Source organism: Sciurus carolinensis, chromosome 17, assembly GCF_902686445.1.
Source record: "Sciurus carolinensis chromosome 17, mSciCar1.2, whole genome shotgun sequence".
Taxonomy (NCBI): Eukaryota; Metazoa; Chordata; class Mammalia; order Rodentia; family Sciuridae; genus Sciurus; species Sciurus carolinensis.
In genome coordinates this window covers 16,823,979-16,835,034 of record NC_062229.1, presented here as the reverse complement: position 1 = coordinate 16,835,034, position 11,056 = coordinate 16,823,979, and the positions used below count along the sequence as shown (strand labels likewise).

Here is an 11,056-nt window from a genome sequence, read left to right as displayed (position 1 = left end):
TTTAGGGACTTTTTACTGCTGTAAGGGAAAAGGGCGATGACCGCTGTTGCTGCTCCTAGCTGAGAGGGTGTGTTGTGGGTTGGGACAAGCAGTAAAAAGTTCCTTTTTATAAATTGGATCTTTCTAGGGGTAAAAGTCTTGTTTTATGACAGAAACAAAAAACCATGAGTACAAAATAAATAGCAACTGGAACATGTCAATGAATATCATGAAGATGATAGAAATCAATAATCTCTTACCAGGAGGTGGAAGAGCTGAGATGTTGTTTACATGAAAAGGTCTCACAAAGTCTAACAAGGCTGGAGAGGATAAGGCCTCAAATGTAAATGTTATCTCTGTCAGAGTTATCAGGAATATAAGCACAACATTTCGTTAAGTTACTTACTGTCATCTGATTTTTGTAAAATATCTACTTTTTGGCATGATCTCTTTGTTTAATAAAGAGTCCTTTATTTTTGTTACTTAGGGTTAGAGAATCATACTAGCAAACATTGATTAAGTCTACCTGTATTGGAGATTAGAAAGATCTGTAGACCTTAAGCTGACTAAAAACTTATACCTCTGGCAGTTTCTTTTGATAATTATCAGACATTTTTGTCTAAGAATCTTTTTGTCACCTTTAGTTTTACTTATTTTGGGGGGATAACACAAGTGTACATCTCAAGTTACATTAAAATAACTATTGTTCAGTTTTTGAAATGTCCAGGAATGACTGTGTTTCAGTTTTAAATGTTTTTGCTAGGAATTTACGATCAAGCTGGTCAAACTGACCTTGTTCATATCTGCTGTTAAGATCAGCTGAGTTCCCACAGGGGTCACTCTTGGGGAACTTGAGAGCAGCTTCTTAGCTCCTTTAGTGCCATTCACCTGGTAGGGTCTCCTTGATGAGGTGGCTTCCTTTGGAAGCATTAGGGATGTCTCCCTTTCCCAAGGACCCTCCTCTGCAGCAGATGCACTGATGGGCTTCTCATCCTCTAGTGGTCCCATCAGTCTCCCTGATCAGATGTTTGTGTGACCCAGAGTTGCAAAGCTCCCTGGGTTTAGGCTGACTCTGAGGGCAAGAGCCAAATACTGATTTTCTTGACCCCTTTATTTTAATCTCAATCTTTAAGTTTTGATCTTAAACATCCAGCAAGTCAGTTTCACCAATCATACAGTAAGAGTACTGGGTTTTAACTTTAATGACTATGACTTTATAGTTATTTACCAACTTTTATTAAACTGGGGTCTATATTACCTGTCCTATAGGTGATGACTTATTATCTCAAATTAATTTAGATTGTTCTTGAAGCAGTTCCTCTGTAAAACATTAACCAGTCAACAGTTACACAGTTCACAAGGAAAATACAAACTGGAATTAACAACAGTAAAAACATATTTAGTTGTGTAATAGCTGTCTTAAATTTTGGCTGAGGTATATATTATATCCTGTGTTTGAGATCACAGTAATTTTATGACAACAAAATCGATCTTTTATTTATTTATTTTTTGTGGTGCTGGGGATTTGAAACCAGGGCCTTGTGCTTGTGAGGCAAGCACTCTACCAACTGATCTATATCCCGAGCCCAAAATCAATCTTTTGAATCTAACTTTGAATGAGCTGAAGTCTGACTTATTTTGGAGCCATTGTAACATGTAGTAAGGTAGGAAACAGAGCCTCATCTCAGGTAAGGCAGGGCTCTTCATATATCTTAGGTAAAGCAGTCTAGTTCTGAAACTGATCTTTATCTTTTTTAAATATCATTTTATAAAGTTTACATATATTGTTTCCTAAGTCTATATAAATGTTAATTAACACAGTATGATATTACACCTAAAACATGAATCAAAGAAAGCTGAGAGCTTTTAAATTTCCTTTTGTGTAGTAAAGTGGCAAAATGTTTTCCTGTTTCATGATATTAACCTCTAAACAGATCAACTCTTATTATCTTACAGAAATGTATTTACATTTTCATCTCAGTGCAGAAGGTAACATAAGGTTCAGGTCCAGTTACAGAACATTAAATGATATAAATAAATCTGCAATAAAATTTCTTATTTTGGTAAGTTTAAATTTACCATAACTTTAGGTTGGAGAACACCAACTTGATAAAATGTTCTTTTAAACCATTTAAAGACTTGTATACCTGGAAGATATGAACACTTTTAATATATAAATAAGAGTAATAGAATCATAATTACATTGATGTTTTTATATTAACCACGTTTAACTTTTAAAGAAAATTTAGAGTTTGTAATGTAGTACAATACTCTAACAGTTGCTGTATAACCAGAGTTGTACAAACCCCCAATTTTTAAGATTAGTTGCTCTTGAGAATAAAACTTAACAGATACAATATTAAAAGTAAATTAATGTTTTAAGAATCATTGGTCATTTTAGCATATAGACTGAAATTTGGTTTGTATCTGTACATTAATATTTGACCTTAGTAGAAAACCTTGAATAGTTTTAACTGTTGTGTGACTTATATGTACACATAAACATTTTAAAATTTATTCTTAATTTACACTTTTGTAATCTCTTAATTAGACCCTCTTGCTGTTTACTTAGCTGTATTACAATTTTATTTTATCACATAAAGACATTTTTATCTAGAAACATTTTTACTAAATATATTTTATGTCTAAAACCTTATAATGTTTTAATCTGTTGATCCCCTTTTTTAAAATTTATATTCTGAAACAACCTTTATAAATTTATGAATTTAGATAAATTACTCCATTTTAATCTGATGAAATAGTTTGTTACTTACAGAATATTTAAATACAGTTGAAACTTTTGGACCATTTATATAGAATAATACCTGTTAGTAACTGTGATTTCAGTGATAACATAAAGTAAATTTAAATCCTTTTTTTTATTTACCAATTCATGAAAACACCAAAAATGTTTTAAGTATGTTACCCTGTGGAATTTAAGAAGTTAAGAGTACTTGGTGTTATATTTAACAGTCAGCATTTTAACTCTCTAAACCAATCAGATGTCTCTAACAAACACATCCATGATCAATCCCATATATGTTAAATCTAATTTAGTTATTTTTTAAAAACTGAGGTATCAGAGAAGTGTATTGGGCCATATCAGTCATTTCTTTCCTGCTGACGAAAAACCTAAAAACAATGGATACTAGACATTTTATAAAATTCACATTTTATTATTTTTGACCATCTAGAAACAAAACTGTTAGTACCTTGAAAGCCATATTTTTGTTTACCCAATTTAAAACCTTTTAAATCATGTGAATCAAAAGCATTTGGATCCATTTTTTAAAATTTTAATTTATGAGCTCACATGTCAATTTTGGTACCAAAATACATGGGTGTACATATACATGAAGTACAGATGCACAAACACCTTATAGCTTATTTTTTAAATCCTATTAGACTGAGAGTTAACCCTTGTAAACTGGTCTCAGAATGAAACAGAGCATTAAGAAAACCTTATAGTTGGATAAAATAGTTCTGATAAAAATTAACCTAGGCTCACCAGATTGAAATTATGAACTCAAAAAGATAGAATTTTAAAAGTCTTTTTGGCCTCCATCCTAATGTGGTCCGTTCTCATCAGAGATGAAAAAGAATTAAGAGAATATAGACAAGGTTATGCCCTATCCCTCCCTGAAGGAGTTTCCTGAAGAGACAGCAAGGGAGCTGCTTCCATTGGTCTCCTTGGGAGAGCCCCCTCAGGTTGGGATCTTGTTCTAAACCACTTTTTCTGGTCTCTTGGAAAGCAGCCATCAAAGTTTTAGTCTGGCATTTTGGTGGACCAAATCCAATAGTTGGAAGTTCCTGTTGGGAGCAGATTATATTTTAATGTAAGCTTTATTGAAATGGTTAAAAACCTTTTTAACCATGTTTTTCCAAATTTGACTATAAAACATTTGATCAGATTGTTCAGGCTGCCCAAAGACAATTTGGTCGTCCCCTGAGGGGGCCATCTGACCTCAAAAGTTGGTCATTCTCTCTCACAGAATTTAGAGAGAGAAAAGATGTCACAGCAGGTCCTGTCATCAGTGGACCTACTCTGGAATTCCTGGAAATTTGTCAATATGCATTGAAGGGTGTATATGATGAACATGAGGGAGACTGACCCACGTCCACACTCAAGGCAACAAAAAACAGAAAAAGACGAACAAACACAGAACAGACAAGACACCAAAGACAATGACAAGTGGCCACTCCTGATTCCTGACCTGAGGGCCTGGGCAATGTCTTTCCAGTCCTGGACTTGGGAAGTGATGCTGCGTCCAGCCTTCCTCAGAGTCCTCAGATACCGATCCACCAGAAACAGACTTACTGGTCCCTCAGGGGTGCAGAAACAGGTGATGCTCAGAGAATTTAGTTCAGTCTGGGACGGGGCTCCACAGACCATGCAGCCTGGGGCTGAGGAACGTCTCTCAGAGGACTTCCCCTAGGAGTAACATTGTGGCCTCTCCCATCGCAGGAGTTCCCAGGTCTGTGGTGAGCGGTGATTACCTACCAGGCAACGATGATCTCGCTGGGGCCTCCAAATGTTATGAGGCACAACAGAAGAACACACCGATCAACACCTAGAAGTCAAAATTTTAAGAGTCTTTGTTAAGCCGGTTGGCTGACTGTCTCACACAATGACCCAAAAAATGGCTATTGGGAGAATAGCCCTGACCATAGGGTTGTAGGGCTTCTGAAACCAAAATCACATCAATCAAAAGTGTCTGTTGCTATGATTCAAAATTACAAACTAATATCATGAGATCATCAACAGAGGGAGAAGCAGGTCAAAATGACCCTTACCTAGGTACAAACTAAAGAATGGTTACTAACATCCACACAATCACTGTTCACATGGTACATTGTTTAGGAGCAATAGGAATCAAAAGAGAGCAATTTTTCTTTACATAGGAATTGTCATTGTGTATTGTTAAATATGTTGCTCTAAGTAACTGTTGATGGGTGCAGAGGCAGGGTGTTCCCATGGGAGAAGCTTATTTCCTACATAACATGGAGACTCAGAGTAAAATGGAGTCTATTTGGTCATTTCCCTTAGAGTCTGGCCTATAATATTCTCACGGAGCCGGATTTGTCAGCCTATCACATACGTATACTAATTTAATCAATGCTGTCATTCTCTATTCTGTAAGTTATCAGTCTCTTTTAAAGTTCTTCTTTCTGTAATATGTGTACATACATGCTCCAATACTTTCTATGAAAATGCATGAGAAAAATCACGTGCACTCCTCACTGTTCTCTCATTTGGTGCACTGTTCTCTCCTCAAGGTCTCCCACCTTCTCACTCTAATTCCTGTGGACTTCCTGCAGATGATCAGCTCAGTGCAGTTTAGGTATTTCTAAGGATGCACAGCATTTCATAATGGGGCTGTGCTACTCTTACTTTTCATGCCTTTCATATTGGCTCTCACTAATTCACTGCTATATCAATGTTTCAAAAAATACGTTGCTATTGTTAAGTTCAAACTAGTGATTCTCAACCAGAAGGGATGCCCCTCCCTGACACAGAACAAGTTTCACAGACATTTTCAGCCGTCACTCAGTGGAGGGGTCATGAGAGCTCAAGGGTGTTGCTGACCCTCCCACAATGCACAGGCCAGCACCTGCCTCAGAGAATTAACTTGTCCCAGAATGTCAATATTCAGGAGATCAAGAGACCTTGAGTTAAGGAGTTTTTATCCTTTTGGTATTTGTAGCTGACTTCAGATTGTCTCCCTTGTACGTGGTCCAGAGTCATATCTGTTCTACCTAATTTTGAGAGCTCTCTTTTTTCTGTTTAAAAATTCTAACCACAACTGATGAAACAGATCTTCAGGAGCTTTTCCTAAGAATGGGGGCTGTGAATAAAATATTTCTTGCTGTTTTCATAAATTATTAGTGAGCTTAAGCAAATATTTTGGTGTCCCTTTACTCTTATTTGTCTATTTTCTACCAGGATCAGTATTTTGAGTGATTTCTACAAATTATTATTTATCCATTGGTTCTCAGGTAGTACTTTTGACCATGAAAATCATTCAATTTTTTTTTTTACTGGTACATATCTTTCTTCTTACACCTGAGTTTCTTGCCTTACTAGGTTCTTGCTCAGTGTAGATTTTTATATAATTTGTAGCTGTTCAACTAAAATCAGTGGTGTTTTTTACACTTAGGTCTTATCTTCTCTGGTCACTGTTAACTTAAGTGAGGTAGGGGGCCAACTTCATTTTCTTCCAGGCAGACATTTATGTGAGCATTTATTCCACAATCAAATCTTCTACTAAATTGAAATGAAATTTTGTCATATATGAAATGTTCACATATACTCAGGCTCAATTCTTTGTTCATTCAACAAGTGACAGCTGGGAGTTTATTAACAACAGGATATTATAGGAACATTACATGTTATATTCTGATATGCCAAAGCTTTTGTTGATTTAATTACTAATTCCTGTTGATATCTTGGACTTGCTCCTGTTAGCCTTGTTCCAGTTAGTTTTGGTTTTTGCATTGCAAAGGATGGAACCAGAGGCTCGGTCATGCTGACCAGTGCTGCACCACTGAGCCACACTGCCACCTGGTTTCTGCTAGCTTTTGAGGCTCCATTCAGGTTGTTGAACACGGTTGTTTGGAAGCAGTCCCATGGAACCTGGTTGCATTCTCCTTGCAGTTTTTGAATTACATAACTTACTACCTTCCTACATTTTTCTCTACTAACTGCAGACAGACTTCTGTATCTTTGTGAGAATAGGAAGGTGAACAGAGCAGGTGAAATCTTTGCTCACCTGGATCTGGTTTTATAAGGTCATAGACTGAGTACTGTGAAGTGCATGTGTTATAACACAAGGCCCCAGTCATAGGAAGGAAGCAAAGGAACAGGACTCTCATGACATATGTGGTTTTGCAGATAATTACTGGAGAGACCTCTGCTTGTTGGATGAAGACCAGAACCAGGGCCAGAGTGCACCCAGGGGCTTTGTTAAGAAAAAATAGTAGACAATTAAAATCCAAAGCCCAAGAATAAAAAAACAGGTGCCACAGGAGAGAAGTGAGGAAGAGGACTCCTCAGCCATCATAGAAAAACTCATTGGTCAAGGAGGTCTGGAAGAGGCACAGAGAAAACAAGAGTTTCTGCTTCATATAGCAACAAGACAAGATCTTGTTGTACTTTATGGATCCTTTTTTGAATTGCTAATTTATTCTCCTTAATCACTTTATCTTTGTGTCCTTTCTGTATCACTTTGAAATCATAAAGACATTGCTATTTTTGACTTTGGAGGTGTTTATTTTTGCCCCTTTCTTATTTTTGCAGGGTGCCCAGGAGATGGACCCTGGGTTGGAACACACCAGAAGCAAGGAAGCGGTTTCTTCCTCTTGGTCTCTCAGGGACCATCTGGGCTTATTACCTCACTCCCCTAGCAACATGTCAATTTCATTCCACTATTTTTCTGTTTATTGACATTTCCCCACGTATGTGTTTCTTTAAATGCAGAGTGTAATCTAGCATTTACTGTAGCAGAATTGGCTGCATGTTTATTTGTCCATGGGAGGCTTACAAAATGGGTGTTCTGGCTGCCATTTCTGCATTAGGGGAAAGATATTTTGATCTGGCCAGATTGCATTGTATACACTAGGAGTCTAACAGTGTGGTGTGAAGGTTAGAGGCCACAGTGATGACAGGGTGGTGTGTGTGCATGTGTGCCGTCCTCAGGGCAGGACTCTGGGACTCAGATATTCCAAGGTGGTGATGGTCATAGTACATAGATCAACTCAACAATACAGGGTAGTATGTAGCATGTCCATTTCCATTAAATGGATGCTGGGAAGGAAGTTAATAATATGTGAAGGTGTAGTGGGGAGGAAGGCCTCCCTTCTCAGGCAGATTCAGCTCCAGCAGGGAGGCCACCTCTTTCCTCAGCATCCTCTGACACCATCTCTGATCATTCTCCCTATTTCTCATAGACTTCTTCACACTGACTGCTTGATGCCCTTGTGTTTCCTATACATTCTCCTGCCTCAGGGACTTTGCACTGGGAATTCCTTCTGCCATGTAGAAATGCCTGCTGGCCTGCTGGCTCCTGCTGGACCTCCTGAGGACTCTATTCAATTGTCACATTCTCTACTGAGATTCTGGTCACCTATTAAAAACAGTCCTGGAGCTGGGGGTGTGAGTCAGTGCGAGAGCCCTAGAGCACCTTCTTAGCATATACAAGGCCCTGGGTGAAATCCCCAGCAACACACACACACACACAAACACACACACACACACGCAGACACACACACTCACACACCCTTAATACACCTGCTTACCTGCTGTCTGCATTATAATTGCTTTTGTTTTTATCATAAGTGCTTCATCATCAGACATACTACATGATTATTTTGTTTTAAAGCAGGTTTATTAAATTACAATTAATATTCGAAGGACCACACATACTTGATTGATTTGAGGTATTATTCAGTGAGTTGGCACATATGCCAATACATGTGATATATCATTTTCACAAAAATATATTAGACCTGTGATTTGCCACTGTGTACATGTTCTTTGCCCATCATTGGGATGTAGGAGCTTTGGTTTTTGAGGCTGGACAGTGCCTGGAATGAGGCCAGCAATGCACGTGTACTCTTCCACGGTAAGAAGAAATGTCTCATTAAAACAGTAAAATGCATGAACTCTTGGGGACAGGCTTAGAGAGAGACGGGATTCCTCCTCAATATTGGCAATAGGGATGCCCCAGGATGACCAGACACATGATAAATTGTAACACTTCAACCATATCAGCAGTGTCCATATGTGTGAAAAGCTGTAACAGTTTTCTCTTTCCAGTAGTCACATCCACCACATGGAACCAGGAAACAATACAGAAGTTTCAGAATTCCTCCTTCTGGGATTTTCAGAGGACCCAGAACTGCAGCCCCTCATCTTTGGACTTTTCCTCTCCATGTACCTGGTCACTGTGCTGGGGAACCTGCTCATCATCCTGGCCACCGTCTCAGACTCCCACCTGCACACACCCATGTACTTCTTCCTCTCCAACCTGTCCTTTGTGGACATCTGCTTCACCTCCACCACCATCCAAAAGATGCTGGTGAACATCCAGACACAGAGCAAGGCCATTACCTTTGGAGGCTGCATCAGCCAAATGTACTTTTTTACATTGTTTGTAGGTTTGGACAACTTCCTTCTGGCTGTGATGGCCTACGATAGGTATGTGGCCGTCTGTCACCCCCTACACTACACTGCCATCATGACTCCCCAGCTCTGTGGTTTGCTGGTTCTGGTGTGCTGGATCCTGAGCATGCTGCATGCCCTGCTACAAAGCTTAATGGTGTTGTACCTGTCCTTCCCCACACACTTAGAAATCCCCCACTTTTTCTGTGAACTCAACCAGGTGGTTCAACTTGCCTGTTCTGACACCTTCCTTAATGATGTGGTGATGTATTTTGCACTTGTGCTCTTGGTTACTTGTCCCCTTGCTGGCATCCTTTACTCCTACTCCAAGATAGTGTCCTCCATCCGTGCAATCTCATCTGCTCAAGGAAAGTACAAAGCCTTCTCCACCTGTGCATCTCACCTCTCCGTGGTCTCCTTATTTTACTGCACAGGCCTAGGTGTGTACCTCAGTTCTGTGGCAACCCACAGCTCACACTCCAGTTCAACAGCCTCAGTGATGTACACTGTGGTCACCCCCATGCTGAACCCCTTCATCTTCAGTCTGAGGAATAAAGATGTAAAGAGATCCCTGAAAAGTCTCTTTGGAGGGAAAACCTAAAAGTATCCATTTTCTGGGGCTGCAGAAACTCGTTCCAGTGACTACAGGCCGCAGAGCCCCGGAGCCAGTGTTGAGGTTCTTTGATGAGATGGTGGATGGTGGATCTCCTTTTCTTTCCTTCTTGTAGTCTTCAGCCCTTGATATCCACCTGTCTGAACTTCCAGACTTCTTTATTAGGCTTTGTGCTCTGACATGCACCAGGTTTTTGCTTTGTAGTTGTCTGATTCTCCACAGATATTCCAAATATTGTAATAGAAACGTTTGGAAATTACCACTTATGTCACAGACCATCAAGGATATTTTAAGAATAATTACTTCTTCCATGGCATATTTTATTGAGTGATATTTCTTTCATTTTACTGTAAAAATAATCATGAGTTTTACCATGCCCAGGGGAGAACAGCAGATTTGACAACTGAGGGAATTCATGCAATGTGTAGTCAAGGTAAATGTGAGGTCGGTTTTTCTCTTTGGCGTCTATCCTTCCTTTGAACATCATGACATTGACTCCTCTTCTTGATAATGTAGAATTTATCATCCTAGTGATTTTTAAGAACTGGTCACAGGCTTGGGCTGGGGCTCAGTGGTAGAGAACTTTCCCTGCAAGTGTGAGACCCATGGTTGGATCATTAGCACCACATTAAAAAAAAAAATCCAAAACAAAAATCTGGTCATTATGTTTTACAAGAATAATTCATTTAATGTTTGATTGACACAATACTTTACATATTTATGAGCTGCATATTTGTGCATTATATTTTTTAGTGCATTATAGTTATACATAATATTGAGGATCGTTTTAGTATAATCCTACAGGCATGGGATATAATTTCCTCTACTTTGGTCCCTAGTATTTTCCCTGTCGCTTTCCTCTTTCTTCCTCTGTTCCCCTGGAGGAAATTCTACCGATTATCATTCTATTTATGTATAGACATTTAAAAATTAGCTTAATATGGAATTGACCAAACTATGCTATGTGCTCTGTATGAATACACCACAGTGAATTTCACCTTTATGTATATCTATAGCGCAATGTGTTTTGATCCATGTATACATGAGGCAAGGATTCACTCAGGAGAGTTGGTATATTCATTCCTTTAAACACCAATCATTTCTTTATGGTGAGTACATTCCAAATCCTCTCCTAAGAATTCTTACTATAATAATACTATGCATTATTAGTAGTTGCATTCTCCCCAATGTGCCATAGAACTAGAGAATGTTCCACTCCTGCCCAGCTTCGACATTGCTCTTATATGTAGGGTCCTGCTTCTATGTCAGCTCATTGTCCACGACACCGAGCAAAGTCCTGGGCT

General features: G+C 38.8%; 1 pseudogene; it reads left to right on the top strand.

The window, feature by feature from the left end:
- The window catches only part of LOC124968116 (olfactory receptor 7A10-like), a 21,601-nt pseudogene extending 11,861 nt beyond the window's left edge, over window positions 1-9,740 (top strand).
- The last annotated feature ends 1,316 nt before the right edge of the window (window positions 9,741-11,056 follow it).